This window comes from Bombina bombina, chromosome 9 (genome assembly GCF_027579735.1).
Source record: "Bombina bombina isolate aBomBom1 chromosome 9, aBomBom1.pri, whole genome shotgun sequence".
In the NCBI taxonomy this organism is placed as follows: Eukaryota; Metazoa; Chordata; class Amphibia; order Anura; family Bombinatoridae; genus Bombina; species Bombina bombina.
In genome coordinates this window covers 285,706,673-285,733,429 of record NC_069507.1, presented here as the reverse complement: position 1 = coordinate 285,733,429, position 26,757 = coordinate 285,706,673, and the positions used below count along the sequence as shown (strand labels likewise).

Genomic DNA, 26,757 nt, shown 5'->3' with positions numbered 1-26,757 from the left:
CTAGACAAGAAATACACAAGAGAGAGAAAGGACTAGACAGGAAATACACAAGAGAGAGAAAGGACTAGACAAGAAATACACAAGAGAGAGAAAGGACTAGACAAGAAATACACAAGAGAGAGAAAGGACTGGACAAGAAACACACAAGAGAGAGAAAGGACTAGACAAGAAATACACTAGAGAGAGAAAGGACTAGACATGAAATACACAAGAGAGAGAAAGGACTGGACAAGAAATACACAAGAGAGAGAAAGGACTGGACAAGAAATACACAAGAGAGAGAAAGAACTAGACAAGAAATACACAAGAGAGAGAAAGGACTAGACAAGAAATACACAAGAGAGAGAAAGGACTAGACAGGAAATACACAAGAGAGAGAAAGGACTAGACAAGAAATACACAAGAGAGAGAAAGGACTAGACAGGAAATACACAAGAGAGAAAGGACTAGACAGAAAATACACAAGAGAGAGAAAGGACTAGACAAGAAATACACAAGAGAGAAAGGACTAGACAGGAAATACACAAGAGAGAGAAAGGACTAGACAGGAAATACACAAGAGAGAGAAAGGACTAGACAAGAAATACACAAGAGGGAGAGAGAAAGGACTAGACAAGAAATACACAAGAGGGAGAGAGAAAGGACTAGACAGGAAATACACAAGAGAGAAAGGACTAGACAAGAAATACACAAGAGAGAGAAAGGACTAGACAAGAAATACACAAGAGAGAGAAAGGACTAGACAGGAAATACACAAGAGAGAGAAAGGACTAGACAAGAAATACACAAGAGAGAGAAAGGACTAGACAAGAAATACAAAAGAGAGAGAAAGGACTAGACAGGAAATACACAAGAGAGAGAAAGGACTAGAAAGGAAATACACAAGAGAGAGAAAGGACTAGACAAGAAATACACAAGAGAGAGAAAGGACTAGACAAGAAATACACAAGAGAGAGAAAGGACTAGACAAGAAATACACAAGAGAGAGAAAGGACTGGACAAGAAATACACAAGAGAGAGAAAGGACTAGACAAGAAATACACTAGAGAGAGAAAGGACTAGACAAGAAATACACAAGAGAGAGAAAGGACTGGACAAGAAATACACAAGAGAGAGAAAGGACTGGACAAGAAATACACAAGAGAGAAAAAGGACTAGACAAGAAATACACAAGAGAGAGAAAGGACTGGACAAGAAATACACAAGAGAGAGACAGGACTAGACAAGAAATACACAAGAGAGAGACAGGACTAGACAAGAAATACACAAGAGAGAGACAGGACTAGACAAGAAATACACAAGAGAGAGACAGGACTAGACAAGAAATACACAAGAGACAGGACTAGACAAGAAATACACAAGAGAAAGGACTAGACAATAAATACACAAGAGAGAGACAGGACTAGACAAGAAATACACAAGAGAGAGACAGGACTAGACAAGAAATACACAAGAGAGAGAAAGGACTAGACAAGAAATACACGAGAGAGACAGGACTAGACAAGAAATACACGAGAGAGAAAGGACTAGACAGGAAATACACAAGAGAGAGAAAGGACTAGACAGGAAATACACAAGAGAGAGACAGGACTAGACAAGAAATACACAAGAGAGAGAAAGGACTAGACAAGAAATACACAAGAGACAGGACTAGACTGGAAATACACAAGAGAAAGGACTAGACAGGAAAAATACACAAGAGAAAGGACTAGACTGGAAATACACAAGAGAGAGACAGGACTAGACAAGAAATACACAAGAGAGAGAAAGGACTAGACAAGGAAATACACAAGAGGAGAGAAAGGACTTAGACAAAGAAATACACAAGAGAGAGAAAGGACTAGACAAGAAATACACAAAGAGAGAAGAAAGACTATACAAGAAATACACAAGAGAAAGGACTAGACAGGAAATACACAACGAGCAGAGAAGGACTAGACAAGAATACACAAAGAGAGAGAGACCCAGGAACCTAGACAAGAAATACACAAGAGAAAGGACCCTAGCAAGAAATACACAACGAGAAAGGACTAGACAGAAAATACACAAGAGAAGAGACAGGACTAGACAAGAAATACAGAAGAGAGAAGAAAAGGACATAGACACGAAATACCAAGAGAGAGAAGAGACTAGACAAGAAATACACAAGAGAGAGAAAAGGACTAGACAGGAAATACACAAGAGAGAGACAGGACTAGACAGGAAATACACAAGAGAGAGACAGGACTAGACAAGAAATACACGAGAGAGAAAGGACTAGACAAGAAATACACAAGAGAGAGAAAAGGACTAGACATGAAATACACGAGAGAGAAAGGACTAGACAAGAAATACACAAGAGAGAGAAAAGGACTAGACATGAAATACACAAGAGAGAAAGGACTAGACAAGAAATACACAAGAGAGAGACAGGACTAGATAAGAAATACACAAGAGAGAGACAGGACTAGACAAGAAATACACAAGAGAGAGAAAGGACTAGACAAGAAATACACAAGAGAGAGAAAGGACTAGACAAGAAATACACAAGAGAGAGAAAGGACTGGACAAGAAATACACAAGAGAGAGACAGGACTAGACAAGAAATACACAAGAGAGAGAAAGGACTAGACAAGAAATACACAAGAGAGAGAGAAAGGACTAGACAAGAAATACACAAGAGAGAGAAAGGACCCGAGACAAGAAATAACAAGAGAGAGACAGGACTAGACAAGAAATACAAAAGAGAGAGAAAGGACTAGACAAGAAATACACAGGAGAGAGAAGGACTAGACAAGAAATACACAAGAGAGAGAAAGGACTAGACAAGAAATACACAAGAGAGAGAGAAAGGACTAGACAGGAAATACACAAGAGAGAGAAAGGACTAGACAGGAAATACACAAGAGAGAAAGGACTAGACACAAGAGAGAGAAAGGACTAGACAAGAAATACACAGGAGAGAGAAAGGACTAGACAAGAAATACACAAGAGAGAGAAAGGACTAGACAGGAAATACACAAGAGAGAAAGGACTAGACACAAGAGAGAGAAAGGACTAGACAAATACACAAGAGAGAGAGAAAGGACTAGACAGGAAATACACAAGAGAGAGAAAGGACTAGACAGGAAATACACAAGAGAGAAAGGACTAGACAAGAAATACACAAGAGAGAGAAAGGACTAGACAGGAAATACACAAGAGAGAGAAAGGACTAGACAAGAAATACACAGAGAGAGAAAAGGACTAGACAAGAAATACACAAGAGAGAGAAAGGACTAGACAGGAAATACACAAGAGAGAGAAAGGACTAGACAAGAAATACACAAGAGAGAAAGGACTAGACAGGAAATACACAAGAGAGAGAAAGGACTAGACAAGAAATAAACAAGAAAGAGAAAGGACTAGACAAGAAATACACAAGAGAGAGAAAGGACTAGACAAGAAATACACAGAGAGAGAAAGGACTAGACAAGAAATACACAAGAGAGAAAGGACTGTTATTTCTGTCAAGAAATACACAAGAGAGAGAGAAAGGACTAGACAGGAAATACACAAGAGAGAAAGGACTAGACAAGAAATACACAAGAGAGAGAAAGGACTAGACAGGAAATACACAAGAGAGAGAAAGGACTAGACAAGAAATACACAAGAGAGAGAAAGGACCTAGACAAGAAATACACAGGAGAGAGAAAGGACCTAGACAAGAAATACACAAGATGAGAGAAAGGACTAGACAAGAAATACACAAGAGAGAGAAAGGACTAGACAGGAAATACACAAGAGAGAGAAAGGACTAGACAGGAATACACAAGAGGAGAAAGGACCTAGACAAGAAATCACACAAGAGAGAGAAAGGACTAGACAAGAAATACACAGAGAGAGAAAGGACTAGACAAGAAATACACAAGAGAGAGAACAGGACTAGACATGAAATACACAAGAGAGAGAATGATAGGACAAGAAATACACAAGAGAGGAGAAAGGACTAGACAGAAATACACAAGAGAGAGAAAGGACTAGACAAGAAATACACAAGAGAGAGAAAGGACTAGACAAGAAATACACAAGGAGAGAAGACAAGACATAGAAGATACACAAGAGAATAGGACTAGACAAGGAAATACACAAGAGAGAGAAAGGACTAGACAAGAAATACACAAGAGAGAGAAAGGACTAGACAAGAAATACACAAGAGAGAAAGGACTAGACAGAAATACACAAGAGAGAGAAAGGACTAGACAAGAAAAACACAAGAGAGAAAGGACTAGACAGGAAATACACAAGAGAGAGAAAGGACTAGACAGGAAATACACAAGAGAGAGAAAGGACTAGACAAGAAATACACAAGAGAGAAGAAAGGACTAGACAAGAAATACACAAGAGGGAGAGAGAAAGGACTAGACAAGAAAATACACAAGAGAGAGAAAGGACTTGACAAGGAAATACACAAGAGAGAGACAAGGACTAGACAAGAAATACACAAGAGAGAGAAGGACTAGACAAGAAATACACAAGAGAAGAGAAAGGACTAGGACAGGAAATACACAAGAGAGAGAAAGGACTAGACAAGAAAATACACAAGAGAGAGAAAGGACTAGACAAGAATACACAGGAGAGAGAAAGGACTAGACAGGAAATACACAAGAGAGAGAAAGGACTAGAAAGGAAATACACAAGAGAGAGAAAGGACTAGACAAGAAATACACAAGAGAGAGAAAGGACTAGACAAGAAATACACAAGAGAGAGAAAGGACTAGACAAGAAATACACAAGAGAGAGAAAGGACTAGACAAGAAATACACAAGAGAGAGAAAGGACTAGACAAGAAATACACTAGAGAGAGAAAGGACTAGACAAGAAATACACAAGAGAGAGAAAGGACTGGACAAGAAATACACAAGAGAGAGAAAGGACTGGACAAGAAATACACAAGAGAGAAAAAGGACTAGACAAGAACTACACAAGAGAGAGAAAGACTGGACAAGAAAATACACAAGAGAGAGAGACAGGACTAGACAAGAAATACACAAGAGAGAGACAGGACTAGACAAGAAATACACAAGAGAGAGACAGGACTAGACAAGAAATACACAAGAGAGAGACAGGACTAGACAAGAAATACACAAGAGACAGGACTAGACAAGAAATACACAAGAGAAAGGACTAGACAATAAATACACAAGAGAGAGACAGGACTAGACAAGAAATACACAAGAGAGAGACAGGGACTAGACAAGAAATACACAAGAGAAGAGAGAAAGGACTAGACAAGAAATACACGAGAGAGAACAGACTAGACAAGAAATACACGAGAGAGAAAGGACTAGACAGGAAATACACAAGAGAGAGAAAGGACTAGACAGGAAATACACAAGAGAGAGACAGGACTAGACAAGAAATACACAAGAGAGAGAAAGGAACTAGACAAGAAATACACAAGAGACAGGGACTAGACTGAAATACACAAGAGAAAGGACTAGACAGGAAATACACAAGAGAAAGGACTAGACAGGAAATACACAAGAGAGAGACAGGACTAGACAGAAATACACAAGAGAGAGAAAGGACTAGACAAGAAATACACAAGAGAGAGAAAGGACTAGACAAGAAATACACAAGAGAGAGAAAGGACTAGACAAGGAAATACACAAGAGAGAGAAAGGACTATACAAGAAATACACAAGAGAAAAGGACTAGACAGGAAATACACAAGAGAGAGACAGGACTAGGACAAGAAATACACAAGAGAGAGACAGGACTAGACAAGAAATACACAAGAGAAAGGACTAGACAAGAAATACACAGAGAAAGGACTAGACAAGAAATACACAAAGAGAGAGACAGGACTAGACAAGAAATACAGAAGAGAGAGAAAGGACTAGACAAGAAATTCACAAGAGAGAGAAAGGACTAGACAAGAAATACACAAGAGAGAGAAAAGGACTTAGACAGGAAATACACAAGAGAGAGGACAGGACTAGACAGGAAATACACAAGAGAGAGACAGGACTAGACAAGAAATACACGAGAGAGAAAGGACAGACAAGAAATACACAAGAGAGAGAAAAGGACTAGACATGAAATACACGAGAGAGAAAGGACTAGACAAGAAATACACAAGAGAGAGAAAAGGACTAGACATGAAATACACAAGAGAGAAAGGACTAGACAAGAATACACAAGAGAGAGACAGGACTAGATAAGAAATACACAAGAGAGAGTACAGGACTAGACAAGAAATACACAAGAGAGAGAGAAAGGACTAGACAAGAAATACACAAGAGAGAGAAAGGACTAGACAAGAAATACACAAGAGAGAGAAAGGACTGGACAAGAAATACACAAGAGAGAGACAGGACTAGACAAGAAATACACAGAGAGAGAAAGGACTAGACAAGAAATACACAAGAGAGAGAGAAAGGACTAGACAAGAAATACACAAGAGAGAGAAAGGACTGGAACAAGAAATACACAAGAGACAGACAGGACTAGACAAGAAATACACAAGAGAGAGAAAGGACTAGACAAGAAATACACAAGAGAGAGAGAAAGGACTAGACAGGAAATACACAAGAGAGAAAGGACTAGACAAGAAATACACAAGAGAGAGAAAGGACTAGACAGGAATACACAAGAGAGAGAAAGGACTAGACAAGAAATACACAAGAGAGAGAAAGGACTAGACAAGAAATACACAGGAGAAAGGACTAGACAAGAAATACACAAGAGAGAGAAAGGACTAGACAAGAAATACACAAGAGAGAGAAAGGACTAGACAGGAAATACACAAGAGAGAGAAAGGACTAGACAGGAAAATACACAAGAGAGAGAAAGGACTAGACAAGAAATACACAAGAGAGAGAAAGGACTGGACAAGAAACACACAAGAGAGAGAAAGGACTGGACAAGAAATACACTAGAGAGAGAAAGGACTAGACATGAAATACACAAGAGAGAGAAAGGAGCTGGACAAGAAATACACAAGAGAGAGAAGGACTGGACAAGAAATACACAAGAGAGAGAAAGAACTAGACAAGAAATACACAAGAGAGAGAAAGGACTAGACAAGAAATTACACAAGAGAGAGAAAGGACTAGACAAGAAATACACAAGAGAGAGAAAAGGACTAGACAGGAAATACACAAGAGAGAGAAGGACTAGACAGGAAATACACAAGAGAGAGAAAGGACTAGACAGGAAATACACAAGAGAGAGAAAGGACTAGACAGGAAATACACAAGAGAGAGAAAGGACTAGACAGGAAATACACAAGAGAGAGAAAGGACTAGACAAGAAATACACAAGAGGAGAGAAAGGACTAGACAAGAAATACACAAGAGGGAGAGAGAAAGGACTAGACAAGAAATACACAAGAGGGAGAGAGAAAGGACTAGGACAGGAAATACACAAGAGAGTGAAAGGGGACTAGACAAGAAATACACAGAGGGAGAGAGAAAGGACTAGACAAGAAATACACAAGAGGGAGAGAGAAAGGACTAGACAGGAAATACACAAGAGAGAGAAAGGACTAGACAAGAAATACACAAGAGAGAGAAAGGACTAGACAGGAAATACAAAGAGAGAGAAGGACTAGACAAGAAATACACAGAGAGAGAAAGGACTAGAAAGGAAATACACAAGAAGAGAAAGGACTAGACAAGAAATACACAAGAGAGAGAAAGGACTAGACAAGAAATACACAAGAGAGAGAAAGGACTAGACAAGAAATACACAAAGAGGAAAGGACTAGACAGGAAATACACAAGAGAAAGGACTAGACAGGAAATACACAAGAGGAGAGACAGGACTAGACAAGAAATACACAAGAGAGAGAAAGGACTAGACAAGAAATACACAAGAGAGAGAAAGGACTAGACAGGAAATACACAAGAGAGAGACAGGACTAGACAAGAAATACACAAGAGAGAGACAGGGACTAGACAAGAAATACACAAAGAGAGAGACAGGACTAGACAAGAAATACACAAGAGAAAGGACTAGACAAGAAATACACAAGAGAGAGAAAGGACTAGACAAGAAATACACAAGAGGGAGAGAGAAAGGACTAGACAAGAAATACACAAGAGAGATAAAGGACTAGACAGGAAATACACAAGAGAGAGAAAGGACTAGACCAGGAAAATACACAAGAGAGATAGGACTAGACAGAAATACCAAGAGAGAGAATGGACTAGACAGGAAATACACAAGAGAGAGAAAGGGACTAGACAAGAAATACACAAGAGAGAGAAAGGACTGGACAAGAAATACACACAAGAGAGAGAAAGGACTAGACAAGAAATACACTAGAGAGAGAAAGGACTAGACAAGAAATACACAAGAGAGAGAAAGGACTGGACAAGAAATACACAAGAGAGAGAAAGGACTGGACAAGAAATACACAAGAGAGAGAAAGGACTGGACAAGAAATACACAAGAGAGAGAAAGGACTAGACAAGAAATACACAAGAGAGAGAAAGAACTGGACAAGAAATACACAAGAGAGAGACAGGACTAGACAAGAAATACACAAGAGAGAGACAGGACTAGACAGAAGAATACACAAGAGACAGGACTAGACAAGAAATACACAAGAGAAAGGGACTAGACAAGAAATACACAAGAGAGAGACAGGACTAGACAAGAAATACACAAGAGAGACAGGACTAGACAAGAATACACAAGAGAAAGGACCTAGACAAGAAATACACAAGAGAGAGAAAGGACTAGACAAGAAATACACAAGAGAGAGACAGGACTAGACAAGAAATACACAAGAGAGAGAAAGGACTAGACAAGAAATACACAAGAGAGAGACAGGACTAGACAAGAAATACACAAGAAAGGACTCGGCCGGAAATACACAAGAGAGAGAAAGGACTAGACAAGAAATACACGAGAGAGACAGGACTAGACAAGAAATACACAAGAGAGAGAAAGGACTAGACAAGAAATACACAAGAGAGAGAAAGGACTAGACAAGAAATACACGAGAGAGACAGGACTAGACAAGAAATACACGAGAGAGAAAGGACTAGACAGGAAATACACAAGAGAGAGAAAGGACTAGACAGGAAATACACAAGAGAGAGACAGGACTAGACAAGAAATACACAAGAGAGAGAAAGGACTAGACAAGAAATACACAAGAGACAGGACTAGACTGGAAATACACAAGAGAAAGGACTAGACAGGAAATACACAAGAGAAAGGACTAGACAGGAAATACACAAGAGAGAGACAGGACTAGACAAGAAATACACAAGAGAGAGAAAGGACTAGACAAGAAATACACAAGAGAGAGAAAGGACTAGACAAGAAATACACAAGAGAGAGAAAGGACTAGACAAGAAATACACAAGAGAGAGAAAGGACTATACAAGAAATACACAAGAGAAAGGACTAGACAGGAAATACACAAGAGAGAGACAGGACTAGACAAGAAATACACAAGAGAGAGACAGGACTAGACAAGAAATACACAAGAGAAAGGACTAGACAAGAAATACACAAGAGAAAGGACTAGACAAGAAATACACAAGAGAGAGACAGGACTAGACAAGAAATACAGAAGAGAGAGAAAGGACTAGACAAGAAATACACAAGAGAGAGAAAGGACTAGACAAGAAATACACAAGAGAGAGAAAAGGACTAGACAGGAAATACACAAGAGAGAGACAGGACTAGACAGGAAATACACAAGAGAGAGACAGGACTAGACAAGAAATACACGAGAGAGAAAGGACTAGACAAGAAATACACAAGAGAGAGAAAAGGACTAGACATGAAATACACGAGAGAGAAAGGACTAGACAAGAAATACACAAGAGAGAGAAAAGGACTAGACATGAAATACACAAGAGAGAAAGGACTAGACAAGAAATACACAAGAGAGAGACAGGACTAGATAAGAAATACACAAGAGAGAGACAGGACTAGACAAGAAATACACAAGAGAGAGAAAGGACTAGACAAGAAATACACAAGAGAGAGAAAGGACTAGACAAGAAATACACAAGAGAGAGAAAGGACTGGACAAGAAATACACAAGAGAGAGACAGGACTAGACAAGAAATACACAAGAGAGAGAAAGGACTAGACAAGAAATACACAAGAGAGAGAGAAAGGACTAGACAAGAAATACACAAGAGAGAGAAAGGACTGGACAAGAAATACACAAGAGAGAGACAGGACTAGACAAGAAATACACAAGAGAGAGAAAGGACTAGACAAGAAATACACAAGAGAGAGAGAAAGGACTAGACAGGAAATACACAAGAGAGAAAGGACTAGACAAGAAATACACAAGAGAGAGAAAGGACTAGACAGGAAATACACAAGAGAGAGAAAGGACTAGACAAGAAATACACAAGAGAGAGAAAGGACTAGACAAGAAATACACAGGAGAAAGGACTAGACAAGAAATACACAAGAGAGAGAAAGGACTAGACAAGAAATACACAAGAGAGAGAAAGGACTAGACAGGAAATACACAAGAGAGAGAAAGGACTAGACAGGAAATACACAAGAGAGAGAAAGGACTAGACAAGAAATACACAAGAGAGAGAAAGGACTGGACAAGAAACACACAAGAGAGAGAAAGGACTGGACAAGAAATACACTAGAGAGAGAAAGGACTAGACATGAAATACACAAGAGAGAGAAAGGACTGGACAAGAAATACACAAGAGAGAGAAAGGACTGGACAAGAAATACACAAGAGAGAGAAAGAACTAGACAAGAAATACACAAGAGAGAGAAAGGACTAGACAAGAAATACACAAGAGAGAGAAAGGACTAGACAAGAAATACACAAGAGAGAGAAAGGACTAGACAGGAAATACACAAGAGAGAAAGGACTAGACAGGAAATACACAAGAGAGAGAAAGGACTAGACAAGAAATACACAAGAGAGAAAGGACTAGACAGGAAATACACAAGAGAGAGAAAGGACTAGACAGGAAATACACAAGAGAGAGAAAGGACTAGACAAGAAATACACAAGAGAGAGAAAGGACTAGACAAGAAATACACAAGAGGGAGAGAGAAAGGACTAGACAAGAAATACACAAGAGGGAGAGAGAAAGGACTAGACAGGAAATACACAAGAGAGAGAAAGGACTAGACAAGAAATACACAAGAGGGAGAGAGAAAGGACTAGACAAGAAATACACAAGAGGGAGAGAGAAAGGACTAGACAGGAAATACACAAGAGAGAAAGGACTAGACAAGAAATACACAAGAGAGAGAAAGGACTAGACAGGAAATACACAAGAGAGAGAAAGGACTAGACAAGAAATACACAAGAGAGAGAAAGGACTAGAAAGGAAATACACAAGAGAGAGAAAGGACTAGACAAGAAATACACAAGAGAGAGAAAGGACTAGACAAGAAATACACAAGAGAGAGAAAGGACTAGACAAGAAATACATAAGAGAGAGAAAGGACTGGACAAGAAATACACAAGAGAGAGAAAGGACTAGACAAGAAATACACTAGAGAGAGAAAGGACTAGACAAGAAATACACAAGAGAGAGAAAGGACTGGACAAGAAATACACAAGAGAGAGAAAGGACTGGACAAGAAATACACAAGAGAGAGAAAGGACTAGACAAGAAATACACAAGAGAGAGAAAGGACTGGACAAGAAATACACAAGAGAGAGACAGGACTAGACAAGAAATACACAAGAGAGAGACAGGACTAGACAAGAAATACACAAGAGACAGGACTAGACAAGAAATACACAAGAGAGAGACAGGACTAGACAAGAAATACACAAGAGAGAGACAGGACTAGACAAGAAATACACAAGAGACAGGACTAGACAAGAAATACACAAGAGAAAGGACTAGACAATAAATACACAAGAGAGAGACAGGACTAGACAAGAAATACACAAGAGAGAGACAGGACTAGACAAGAAATACACAAGAGAAAGGACTAGACAAGAAATACACAAGAGAGAGAAAGGACTAGACAAGAAATACACAAGAGAGAGACAGGACTAGACAAGAAATACACAAGAGAGAGAAAGGACTCGACCGGAAATACACAAGAGAGAGAAAGGACTAGACAAAAAATACACAAGAGAGAGAAAGGACTAGACAAAAAATACACAAGAGAGAGAGAAAGGACTAGACAAGAAATACACGAGAGAGAAAGGACTAGACAAGAAATACACGAGAGAGAAAGGACTAGACAGGAAATACACAAGAGAGAGAAAGGACTAGACAGGAAATACACAAGAGAGAGACAGGACTAGACAAGAAATACACAAGAGAGAGAAAGGACTAGACAAGAAATACACAAGAGAAAGGACTAGACAGGAAATACACAAGAGAGAGACAGGACTAGACAAGAAATACACAAGAGAGAGAAAGGACTAGACAAGAAATACACAAGAGAGAGAAAGGACTAGACAGGAAATACACAAGAGAGAGACAGGACTAGACAAGAAATACACAAGAGAGAGACAGGACTAGACAAGAAATACACAAGAGAGAGACAGGACTAGACAAGAAATACACAAGAGAAAGGACTAGACAAGAAATACACAAGAGAGAGAAAGGACTAGACAAGAAATACACAAGAGGGAGAGAGAAAGGACTAGACAAGAAATACACAAGAGAGATAAAGGACTAGACAGGAAATACACAAGAGAGAGAAAGGACTAGACAGGAAATACACAAGAGAGAAAGGACTAGACAAGAAATACACAAGAGAGAGAAAGGACTAGACAGGAAATACACAAGAGAGAGAAAGGACTGGACAAGAAATACACAAGAGAGAGAAAGGACTAGACAAGAAATACACTAGAGAGAGAAAGGACTAGACAAGAAATACACAAGAGAGAGAAAGGACTGGACAAGAAATACACAAGAGAGAGAAAGGACTGGACAAGAAATACACAAGAGAGAGAAAGGACTAGACAAGAAATACACAAGAGAGAGAAAGGACTGGACAAGAAATACACAAGAGAGAGACAGGACTAGACAAGAAATACACAAGAGAGAGACAGGACTAGACAAGAAATACACAAGAGACAGGACTAGACAAGAAATACACAAGAGAAAGGACTAGACAAGAAATACACAAGAGAGAGACAGGACTAGACAAGAAATACACAAGAGAGAGACAGGACTAGACAAGAAATACACAAGAGAAAGGACTAGACAAGAAATACACAAGAGAGAGAAAGGACTAGACAAGAAATACACAAGAGAGAGACAGGACTAGACAAGAAATACACAAGAGAGAGAAAGGACTAGACAAGAAATACACAAGAGAGAGACAGGACTAGACAAGAAATACACAAGAGAGAAAGGACTCGGCCGGAAATACACAAGAGAGAGAAAGGACTAGACAAGAAATACACAAGAGAGAGACAGGACTAGACAAGAAATACACAAGAGAGAGAAAGGACTAGACAAGAAATACACAAGAGAGAGAAAGGACTAGACAAGAAATACACAAGAGAGAGAAAGGACTAGACAAGAAATACACAAGAGAGAGAAAGGACTAGACAAGAAATACACGAGAGAGACAGGACTAGACAAGAAATACACGAGAGAGAAAGGACTAGACAGGAAATACACAAGAGAGAGAAAGGACTAGACAGGAAATACACAAGAGAGAGACAGGACTAGACAAGAAATACACAAGAGAGAGAAAGGACTAGACAGGAAATACACAAGAGACAGGACTAGACTGGAAATACACAAGAGAAAGGACTAGACAGGAAATACACAAGAGACAGGACTAGACAGGAAATACACAAGAGACAGGACTAGACAGGAAATACACAAGAGAGAGACAGGACTAGACAAGAAATACACAAGAGAGAGAAAGGACTAGACAAGAAATACACAAGAGAGAGAAAGGACTATACAAGAAATACACAAGAGAGAGAAAGGACTATACAAGAAATACACAAGAGAAAGGACTAGACAGGAAATACACAAGAGAGAGACAGGACTAGACAGGAAATACACAAGAGAGAGAAAGGACTAGACAAGAAATACACAAGAGAGAGAAAGGACTATACAAGAAATACACAAGAGAAAGGACTAGACAGGAAATACACAAGAGAGAGACAGGACTAGACAAGAAATACACAAGAGAGAGACAGGACTAGACAAGAAATACACAAGAGAGAGACAGGACTAGACAAGAAATACACAAGAGAAAGGACTAGACAAGAAATACACAAGAGAAAGGACTAGACAAGAAATACACAAGAGAGAGACAGGACTAGACAAGAAATACAGAAGAGAGAGAAAGGACTAGACAAGAAATACACAAGAGAGAGAAAGGACTAGACAAGAAATACACAAGAGAGAGAAAAGGACTAGACAGGAAATACACAAGAGAGAGACAGGACTAGACAGGAAATACACAAGAGAGAGACAGGACTAGACAAGAAATACACGAGAGAGAAAGGACTAGACATGAAATACACGAGAGAGAAAGGACTAGACAAGAAATACACAAGAGAGAGAAAAGGACTAGACATGAAATACACAAGAGAGAAAGGACTAGACAAGAAATACACAAGAGAGAGACAGGACTAGACAAGAAATACACAAGAGAGAGACAGGACTAGACAAGAAATACACAAGAGAGAGAAAGGACTAGACAAGAAATACACAAGAGAGAGAAAGGACTAGACAAGAAATACACAAGAGAGAGAAAGGACTGGACAAGAAATACACAAGAGAGAGACAGGACTAGACAAGAAATACACAAGAGAGAGAAAGGACTAGACAGGAAATACACAAGAGAGAGAAAGGACTAGACAGGAAACACACAAGAGAAAGGACTAGACTGGAAATACACAAGAGAAAGGACTAGACAGGAAATACACAAGAGAGAGAGAAAGGACTAGACAAGAAATACACAAGAGAGAGAAAGGACTAGACAAGAAATACACAAGAGAGAGAGAAAGGACTAGACAAGAAATACACAAGAGAGAGAAAGGACTGGACAAGAAATACACAAGAGAGAGACAGGACTAGACAAGAAATACACAAGAGAGAGAAAGGACTAGACAAGAAATACACAAGAGAGAGAAAGGACTAGACAGGAAACACACAAGAGAAAGGACTAGACTGGAAATACACAAGAGAAAGGACTAGACAGGAAATACACAAGAGAGAGACAGGACTAGACAAGAAATACACAAGAGAGAGAAAAGGACTAGACAAGAAATACACAAGAGAGAGAAAGGACTAGACAAGAAATACACAAGAGAGAGAAAGGACTAGACAGGAAATACACAAGAGAGACAGGACTAGACAAGAAATACACAAGAGAGAGAAAGGACTAGACAAGAAATACACAAGAGAGAGAAAGGACTAGACAGGAAATACACAAGAGAGAGACAGGACTAGACAAGAAATACACAAGAGAGACAGGACTAGACAAGAAATACACAAGAGAGACAGGACTAGACAAGAAATACACAAGAGAGAGACAGGACTGGACAAGAAATACACAAGAGAGAGAAAGGACTGGACAAGAAATACACAAGAGAGAGAAAGGACTAGACAAGAAATACACAAGAGAGAGACAGGACTAGACAAGAAATACACAAGAGAGAGAGAGAAAGGACTAGACAAGAAATACACAAGAGAGAGAAAGGACTAGACAAGAAATACACAAGAGAGAGAAAGGACTGGACAAGAAATACACAAGAGAGAGACAGGACTAGACAAGAAATACACAAGAGAGAGAAAGGACTAGACAAGAAATACACAAGAGAGAGAAAGGACTAGACAAGAAATACACAAGATAGAGACAGGACTGGACAAGAAATACACAAGAGAGAGAAAGGACTGGACAAGAAATACGCAACAGAGAGACAGGACTAGACAAGAAATACACAAGAGAGAGAAAGGACTAGACAAGAAATACACAAGAGAGAGACAGGACTAGACAAGAAATACACAAGAGAGAGACAGGACTAGACAAGAAATACACAAGAGAGAGACAGGACTAGACAAGAAATACACAAGAGAGAGACAGGGACTAGACAAGAAATACGCAAGAGAGAGAAAAGGACTGGACAAGAAATACACAAGAGAAAGGACTAGACAAGAAATACACAAGAGAAAGGACTAGACAAGAAATACACAAGAGAAAGGACTAGACAAGAAATACACAAGAGAGAGAAAGGACTGGACAAGAAATACACAAGAGAGAGAAAGGACTAGACAGGAAATACACAAGAGAGAGAAAGGACTAGACAGGAAATACACAAGAGAAAGGACTAGACAAGAAATACACAAGAGAGAGACAGGACTAGACAAGAAATACACGAGAGAAAGGACTAGACAAGAAATACACAAGAGAGAGACAGGACTAGACAAGAAATACACAAGAGAGAGAAAAGGACTAGACATGAAATACACAAGAGAGAAAGGACTAGACAAGAAATACACAAGAGAGAGAAAGGACTAGACAAGAAATACACAAGAGAGAGAAAAGGACTAGACAGGAAATACACACAAGAGAGAAAGGACTAGACAAGAAATACACAAGAGAGAGAAAGGACTAGACAAGAAATACACAAGAGAGAGAAAGGACTAGACAAGAAATACACAAGAGAGAAAGGACTAGACAAGAAATACACAAGAGAGAGAAAGGACTAGACAAGAAATACACTAGAGAGAGAAAGGACTAGACAAGAAATACACTAGAGAGAGAAAGGACTAGACAAGAAATACACAAGAGAGAGAAAGGACTAGACAAGAAATACACGAGAGAGAAAGGACTAGACAAGAAATACACAAGAGAGAGAAAGGACTAGACAAGAAATACACAAGAGAGAGAAAGGACTAGACAAGAAACACACAAGATAGAGAAAAGGACTAGACAGGAAATACACACAAGAGAGAAAGGACTAGACAAGAAATACACAAGAGAGAGAAAGGACTAGACAAGAAATACACAAGAGAGAGAAAAGGACTAGACATGAAATACACAAGAGAGAAAGGACTAGACAAGAAATACACAAGAGAGAGAAAGGACTAGACAAGAAATACACAAGAGAGAGAAAAGGACTAGACATGAAATACTCAAGAGAGAGAAAGAGAGAGAGAGAGAGAAAGGACTAGCCATGAAATACACAAGAGAGAGAAAGGACTAGCCATGAAATACACAAGAGAGAGAAAGGACTAGACAAGAAATACACGAGAGAAAGGACTAGACAAGAAATACACAAGAGAGAGACAGGACTAGACAAGAAATACACAAGAGAGAGAAAAGGACTAGACAGGAAATACACACAAGAGAGAAAGGACTAGACAAGAAATACACAAGAGAGAGAAAGGACTAGACAAGAAATACACAAGAGAGAAAGGACTAGACAAGAAATACACAAGAGAGAGAAAGGACTAGACAAGAAATACACTAGAGAGAGAAAGGACTAGACAAGAAATACACTAGAGAGAGAAAGGACTAGACAAGAAATACACAAGAGAGAGAAAGGACTAGACAAGAAATACACGAGAGAGAAAGGACTAGACAAGAAATACACAAGAGAGAGAAAGGACTAGACAAGAAATACACAAGAGAGAAAGGACTAGACAAGAAATACACAAGAGAGAGAAAGGACTAGACAGGAAATACACAAGAGAGAGAAAGGACTAGACAGGAAATACACAAGAGAGAGACAGGACTAGACAAGAAATACACAAGAGAGAGAAAGGACTAGACAAGAAATACACAAGAGAAAGGACTAGACAAGAAATACACAAGAGAAAGGACTAGACAAGAAATACACAAGAGAGAGAAAGGACTGGACAAGAAATACACAAGAGAGAGAAAGGACTAGACAGGAAATACACAAGAGAGAGAAAGGACTAGACAAGAAATACACAAGAGAAAGGACTAGACAAGAAATACACAAGAGAGAGAAAGGACTGGACAAGAAATACACAAGAGAGAGAAAGGACTAGACAGGAAATACACAAGAGAGAGAAAGGACTAGACAGGAAATACACAAGAGAAAGGACTAGACAAGAAATCCACAAGAGAGAGACAGGACTAGACAAGAAATCCACAAGAGAGAGACAGGACTAGACAAGAAATACACAAGAGAGAGACAGGACTAGACAAGAAATACACAAGAGAGATAAAGGACTAGACAAGAAATACACAAGAGAGAGACAGGACTAGACAAGAAATACACGAGAGAGAAAGGACTAGACAAGAAATACACAAGAGAGAGAAAAGGACTAGACAAGAAATACACAAGAGAGAGAAAAGGACTAGACATGAAATACACAAGAGAGAAAGGACTAGACAAGAAATACACAAGAGAGAGAAAGGACTAGACAAGAAATACACAAGAGAGAGAAAAGGACTAGACATGAAATACTCAAGAGAGAGAAAGAGAGAGAGAGAGAGAAAGGACTAGCCATGAAATACACAAGAGAGAGAAAGGACTAGCCATGAAATACACAAGAGAGAGAAAGGACTAGACAAGAAATACACAAGAGAGAGACAGGACTAGACAAGAAATACACAAGAGAGAGACAAGACTAGACAAGAAATACACAAGAGAGAGAAAAGGACTAGACATGAAATACACAAGAGAGAAAGGACTAGACAAGAAATACACAAGAGAGAGAAAGGACTAGACAAGAAATACACAAGAGAGAGAAAAGGACTAGACAGGAAATACACACAAGAGAGAAAGGACTAGACAAGAAATACACAAGAGAGAGAAAGGACTAGACAAGAAATACACAAGAGAGAGAAAGGACTAGACAAGAAATACACAAGAGAGAATGGACTAGACAAGAAATACACTAGAGAGAGAAAGGACTAGACAAGAAATACACTAGAGAGAGAAAGGACTAGACAAGAAATACACTAGAGAGAGAAAGGACTAGACAAGAAATACACGAGAGAGAAAGGACTAGACAAGAAATACACGAGAGAGAAAGGACTAGACAAGAAATACACAAGAGAGAGAAAGGACTAGACAAGAAATACACAAGAGAGAGAAAGGACTAGACAAGAAATACACAAGATAGAGAAAGGACTAGACAAGAAATACACAAGAGAGAGAAAGGACTAGACAGGAAATACACAAGAGAGAAAGGACTAGACAAGAAATACACAAGAGAGAGAAAGGACTAGACAGGAAATACACAAGAGAGAGAAAGGACTAGACAGGAAATACACAAGAGAGAGACAGGACTAGACAAGAAATACACAAGAGAGAGAAAGGACTAGACAAGAAATACACAAGAGAGAGAAAGGACTAGACAGGAAATACACAAGAGAAAGGACTAGACAGGAAATACACAAGAGAGAGAAAGGACTAGACAAGAAATACACAAGAGAGAGAAAGGACTAGACAAGAAATACACAAGAGGGAGAAAGGACTAGACAGGAAATACACAAGAGAGAGAAAGGACTAGACAAGAAATACACAAGAGAGAAAGGACTAGACAAGAAATACACAAGAGAGAGAAAGGACTAGACAGGAAATACACAAGAGAGAGACAGGACTAGACAAGAAATACACAAGAGAGACAGGACTAGACAAGAAATACACAACAGAGAGACAGGACTAGACAAGAAATACACAAGAGAGAGACAGGACTAGACAAGAAATACACAAGAGAGAGACAGGACTGGACAAGAAATACACAAGAGAGAGACAGGACTGGACAAGAAATACACAAGAGAGAGAAAGGACTAGACAAGAAACACACAAGAGAGAGACAGGACTGGACAAGAAATACACAAGAGAGAGAAAGGACTAGACAAGAAATACACAAGATAGAGACAGGACTGGACAAGAAATACACAAAAGAGAGAGAAAGGACTGGACAAGAAATACGCAAGAGAGAGACAGGACTAGACAAGAAATACACAAGAGAGAGACAGGACTAGACAAGAAATACACAAGAGAGAGAAAGGACTGGACAAGAAATACACAAGAGAGAGAAAGGACTAGACAAGAAATACACAAGAGAGAGACAGGACTAGACAAGAAATACACAAGAGAGAAAAAAGGACTAGACAAGAAATACACAAGAGAGAGAGAAAGGACTAGACAAGAAATACACAAGAGAGAGAGAAAGGACTAGACAAGAAATACACAAGAGAGAGAAAGGACTAGACAAGAAATACACAAGAGAGAGAGAAAGGACTAGACAAGAAATCCACAAGAGAGAGACAGGACTAGACAAGAAATACACAAGAGAGAGACAGGACTAGACAAGAAATCCACAAGAGAGAGACAGGACTAGACAAGAAATCCACAAGAGAGAGAAAGGACTAGACAAGAAATACACAAGAGAGAGACAGGACTAGACAAGAAATACACAAGAGAGAGACAGGACTAGACAAGAAATACACAAGAGAGAGAAAGGACTAGACAAGAAATACACAAGAGAGAGAGAAAGTACTAGACAAGAAATACACAAGAGAGAGACAGGACTAGACAAGAAATACACAAGAGAGAGAGAAAGGACTAGACAAGAAATACACAAGAGAAAGAGAAAGGACTAGACAAGAAATACACAAGAGAGAGAAAGGACTATGTGGCAAACCTAGCCACTTCTGGACTATAACGTAAGAAAGGTTGTCTATAGGCTGTATATTGTGCTATGTAGATGTGACAGACCCTTCTGTCAGCACTGAAAGAGTTAACTGTGTTCAGCTTTAGCCTCAGCTATTGTGCACTGTCATTAATGTTATTGATAAACAGTCCATTGTTTAATCACCCTCAGAGAGCAAAGGCTTAGGTGATAAGAAAAGCCAAATGTGTCTTGTGTTTAAATTGTTATCAGCTTAAGCAAGGTAAATCTGGGGGGGGTCAAACCTGCATAAATACTAGGCATAGCCTTTTAATAAATGTCATTCTGTTTAAACCTGAAAACTGACTAGACAGGAAATACACAAGAGAGAGAAAGGACTAGACAGGAAATACACAAGAGAGAGAAAGGACTAGACAATAAATACACTAGAGAGAGAAAGGACTAGACAAGAAATACACAAGAGAGAGACAGGACTAGACAAGAAATACACAAGAGAAAGGACTAGACAAGAAATACACAAGAGAGAGAGAAAGGACTAGACAAGAAATACACAAGAGAGAGAAAGGACTGGACAAGAAATACACAAGAGACAGGACTAGACAGGAAATACACAAGAGAGAGAAAGGACTAGACAAGAAATACACGAGAGAGAAAGGACTAGACAGGAAATACACAAGAGACAGACAGGACTAGACAAGAAATACACAAGAGAGAGACAGGACTAGACAAGAAATACACAAGAGAGAGACAGGACTAGACAAGAAATACACAAGAGAGAGACAGGACTAGACAAAAAATACACAAGAGACAGGACTAGACAAGAAATACACAAGAGACAGGACTAGACAAGAAATACACAAGAGACAGGACTAGACAAGAAATACACAAGAGACAGGACTAGACAAGAAATACGCAAAAACATAATTTATGTAAGAACTTACCTGATAAATTCATTTCTTTCATATTGGCAAGAGTCCATGAGCTAGTGACATATGGGATATACATTCCTACCAGGAGGGGCAAAGTTTCCCAAACCTTAAAATGCCCATAAATACACCCCTCACCACACCCACAATTCAGTTTAACGAATAGCCAAGAAGTGGGGTGATAAGAAAGGAGCAAAAGCATCAAACAAGGAATTGGAATAATTCTGCTTTATATAAAAAAATCATAACCACCACAAAAAGGGTGGGCCTCATGGACTCTTGCTAATATGAAAGAAATGAATTTATCAGGTAAGTTCTTACATAAATTATGTTTTCTTTCATGTAATTAGCAAGAGTCCATGAGCTAGTGACGTATGGGATAGCAAATACCCAAGATGTGGAACTTCCACGCATGAGTCACTAGAGAGGGAGGGATCAAATAAAGACAGCCAATTCCGCTGAAAAAACAATCCACAACCCAAATCAAAAAGTTTTAATTTTTATAATGAAAAAAACTAAAATTATAAGCAGAAGAATCAAACTGAAACAGCTGCCTTAAGTACTTTTCTACCAAAAACTGCTTCTGAAGAAGAAAAAACATCAAAATGGTAGAATTTAGTAAAAGTATGCAAAGAAGACCAGGTTGCTGCTTCGCAAATCTGATCAACAGAAGCTTCATTCTTAAAAGCCCAGGAAGTAGAAACTGACCTAGTAGAATGAGCTGTAATCCTTTGAGGCGGGGATTTACCCGACTCCACATAAGCATGATGAATCAAAAGCTTTAACCAAGACGCCAAAGAAATAGCAGAAGCCTTCTGACCTATCCTAGAACCAGAAAAGATAACAAATAGACTAGCAGTCTTTCTGAAATCTTTATTAGCTTCCACATAATATTTCAAAGCTCTTACTACATCCAAAGAATGTAAAGATCTCTCCAGAGAATTCTTAGGATTAGGACACAACGAAGGGACAACAATTTCTCTACTAATGTTGTTAGAATTCACCACTTTAGGTAAAAATGTAAATAAAGTCCGCAAAAATCAGAAAAGGAGACTCACAAGAAAGAGCAGATAACTCAGAAACTCTTCTAGCAGAAGAGATGGCCAAAAGGAACAAGACTTTCCAAGAAAGTAATTTAATGTCCAGAGAATGCATAGGCTCAAACGGAGGAGCCTGTAAAGCCCTCAAAACCAAATTAAGACTCCAAGGAGGAGAGATTGACTTATTGACAGGCTTGATACGAACCAAAGCCTGTACAAAACAATGAATATCAGGAAAATTAGCAATTTTTCTGTGAAAAAAAACAGAAAGAGCAGAGATTTGTCCTTTCAAGGAACTTGCAGACAAACCCTTATCCAAACCAACCTGAAGAAATTGTAAAATTCTAGGAATTCTAAAAGAATGCCAAGAGAATTTATGACAAGAACACCAAGAAATGTAAGTCTTCCAAACTCTGTAATAAATCTTTCTAGACACAGATTTACGAGCCTGTAACATAGTATTAATCACTGAGTCAGAGAAACCTCTATGACTAAGTATTAAGCGTTCAATTTCCATACCTTCAAATTTAATGATTTGAGATCCTGATGGAAAAATGGGCCTTGAGATAGAAGGTCTGGCCTTAACGGAAGTGTCCAAGGTTGGCAACTGGCCATCCGAAAAAGATCCGCATACCAAAACCTTTGTGGCCATGCTGGAGCCACCAGCAGCACAAACGAACGTTCCATTATGATTTTGGAAATCACTTTTGGAAGAAGAACTAGAGGCGGAAAAATATAAGCCGGTTGATAATTCCAAGGAAGTGACAACGCATCTACCGCTTCCGCCTGAGGATCCCTGGATCTGGACAGATACCTGGGAAGTTTCTTGTTTAGATGAGAAGCCATCAGATCTATTTCTGGAAGTCCCCATATCTGAACAATCTGAAGAAATACCTCCGGATGAAGAGACCATTCGCCCGGATGTAACGTCTGGCGACTGAGATAATCCGCTTCCCAATTGTCTATACCTGGGATGTGAACCACAGAGATTAGACAGGAGCTGGAATCCGCCAATACAAGTATCCGCGATACTTCCTTCATAGCCTGAGGACTGTGAGTCCCACCTTGATTATTGACATACGCCACGGTTGTGACATTGTCTGTCTGAAAACAAATAAACAATTCTCTATTCAGAAGAGGCCAGAACTGAAGAGCTCTGAAAATCGCACGGAGTTCCAAAATGTTGATTGGTAATCTCGCCTCCTGAGATTCCTAAACCCCCTGCGCTGTCAGAGATCCCCATACAGCTCCCCAACCTGAAAGACTTGCATCTGTTGTGATCACAGTCCAGGTTGAACGAACAAATGAGGCCCCTTGAACTAAATGATGGTTATCCAACCACCAAGTCTGAGAAAAACGAACATTGAGATTTAAGGATATTAATTGTGATATCTTTGTATAATCCCTGCACCATTGGTTCAACATACAAAGCTGGAGAGGTCTCATGTGAAAACGAGCAAAGGGGATCGCGTCCGATGCTGCAGTCATGAGACCTAAAATTTCCATGCACAAAGCTACCGAAGGGAATGATTGAGACTGAAGGTTTCAACAAGCTGAAACCAATTTCAGACGTCTCTTGTCTGTTAGAGACAAAGTCATGGATACTGAATCTATTTGGAAACCCAAAAATGTTACCCTTGTCCGAGGAATCAAGGAACTCTTTGGTAAATTGATCCTCCAACCATGTCTTTGAAGAAACAACACGAGTTGATTCGTGTGAGATTCTGCAGAATGTAAAGACTGAGCAAGTACCAAGATATCGTCCAAATAAGGAAATACCGCAATACCCTGCTCTCTGATTACAGAGAGAAGGGCACCGAGAACCTTTGAAAAGATCCTTGGAGCTGTTGCTAGGCCAAAAGGAAGAGCAACAAATTGGCAATGCTTGTCTAGAAAAGAGAATCTCAGGAACTGATAGTGATCCGGATGAATAGGAATATGAAGATATGCATCCTGTAAGTCTATTGTGGACATATAATACCCTTGCTGAACAAAAGGCAGAATAGTCCTTATAGTCACCATTTTGAATGTTGGTATCCTTACATAACGATTCAATATTTTTAGATCCAGAACAGGTCTGAAAGAATTCTCTTTCTTCAGTACAATGAACAGATTTGAATAAAACCCCAGACCCCGTTCCAGATCTGGAACTGGCACAATTACCCCAGCTGACTCCAGGTCTGAAACACATTTCACAAAAGCCTGAGCCTTTACTGGGTTTACTGGAATGCGTGAGAGAAAGAATCTTCTCACAGGCGGTCTTATCTTGAAACCTTTTCTGTACCCTTGAGAAACAATGTTCTGAATCCAATGATTTTGAATCTAACTGATCCAAACATCTTTGAAAAATCGTAACCTGCCCCCTACCAGCTGTGCTGGAATGAGGGCCGCACCTTCATGCGGACTTGGGAGCTGGTTTTGATTTCCTAAAAGGCTTGGATTTATTCCAGACTGGAGAAGGTTTCCAAACGGAGACCGGTCCTTTAGGGGAAGGGTCAGGCTTCTGTTCCTTATTCTGCCGAAAGGAACGAAAACGATTAGCAGCCCTATATTTACCCTTAGATTTTTTATCCTGAGGCAAAAAAAGCTCATTTCCCCCCAGTGACAGTTGAAATTATAGAATCCAACTGAGAACCAAATAACTTATTACCTTGGAAAGAAAGAGAAAACAGAATTTATGCTTACCTGATAAATTACTTTCTCCAACGGTGTGTCCGGTCCACGGCGTCATCCATAACTTGTGGGAATATTCTCTTCCCCAACAGGAAATGGCAAAGAGCACAGCAAAAGCTGTCCATATAGTCCCTCTTAGGCTCCGCCCACCCCAGTCATTCGACCGACGGACAGGAGAAAAAAACAGGAGAAACTATAGGGTGCCGTGGTGACTGTAGTTAAAGAAAGCAATTCATCAAAGCTGATTAAAAAACCAGGGCGGGCCGTGGACCGGACACACCGTTGGAGAAAGTAATTTATCAGGTAAGCATAAATTCTGTTTTCTCCAACATTGGTGTGTCCGGTCCACGGCGTCATCCATAACTTGTGGGAACCAATACCAAAGCTTTAGGACACGGATGAAGGGAGGGAGCCAATCAGGTTGCCTAAACGGAAGGCACCACGGCTTGCAAAACCTTTCTCCCAAAAATAGCCTCCGAAGAAGCAAAAGTATCAAATTTGTAGAATTTGGCAAAAGTGTGCAGGGAAGACCAAGTCGCTGCCTTACATATCTGATCAACAGAAGCCTTGTTCTTGAAGGCCCATGTGGAAGCCACAGCCCTAGTTGTGAGCTGTGATGCGTTCAGGAGGCTGCCGTCCGGCAGTCTCGTAAGCCAATCGGATGATGCTTTTCAGCCAAAAGGAAAGAGAGGTAGCAGTAGCTTTTTGACCTCTCCTCTTGCCAGAATAAACGACAAACAGAGAAGACGTTTGTCTGAAATCCTTTGTTGCTTCTAAATAGAACTTTAAAGCATGAACTACATCTAAATTGTGTAACAAACGTTCCTTCTTTGAAACTGGATTCGGACACAAAGAAGGTATAACTATTTCCTGGTTAATATTCTTGTTGGAAACAACCTTTGGAAGGAAACCAGGTTTAGTACGCAAAACAACCTTATCTGAATGGAACACCAGATAGGGCGGATTACACTGCAAAGCAGATAACTCAGAAACTCTTCTAGCAGAAGAAATAGCAACCAAAAACAGAACTTTCCAAGATAACATCTTGATATCTATGGAATGTAGAGGTTCAAACGGAACCCCTTGAAGAACTGAAAGAACTAAATTCAGACTCCAGGGAGGAGTCAAAGGTCTGTAAACAGGCTTGATCCTGACCAAAGCCTGAACAAAAGCTTGAACATCAGGCACAGCTGCCAGTCGTTTGTGTAATAAGACAGATAAAGCAGAAATCTGTCCCTTTAGAGAACTCGCTGATAATCCCTTATCCAAACCGTCTTGGAGAAAGGAAAGGATCCTAGGAATTTTGATCTTACTCCATGAGAATCCCTTGGATTCACACCAACAGATATATCTTTTCCATATTTTATGGTAAATTTTCCTAGTTACAGGTTTTCTGGCTTGTATCAGAGTATCTATTACAGAATCCAAAAACCCACGCTTAGATAAAATCAAGCGTTCAATTTCCAAGCCGTTAGCTGAAGGGAAACTAGATTTGGATGTTCGAATGGACCTTGTACTAGAAGATCCTGTCTCAAAGGTAGCTTCCATGGTGGAGCCGATGACATATTCACCAGG

The 26,757-nt window shown here is 39.5% G+C and overlaps 1 protein-coding gene across 2 annotated transcripts in view; it reads right to left on the bottom strand.

Annotated features, from left to right (window-relative positions):
- Positions 1 to 26,757, bottom strand: part of USP5 (ubiquitin specific peptidase 5) — a 461,221-nt gene that overhangs the window by 343,154 nt on the left and 91,310 nt on the right. The gene's annotated exons all lie outside the window — the stretch shown is intronic.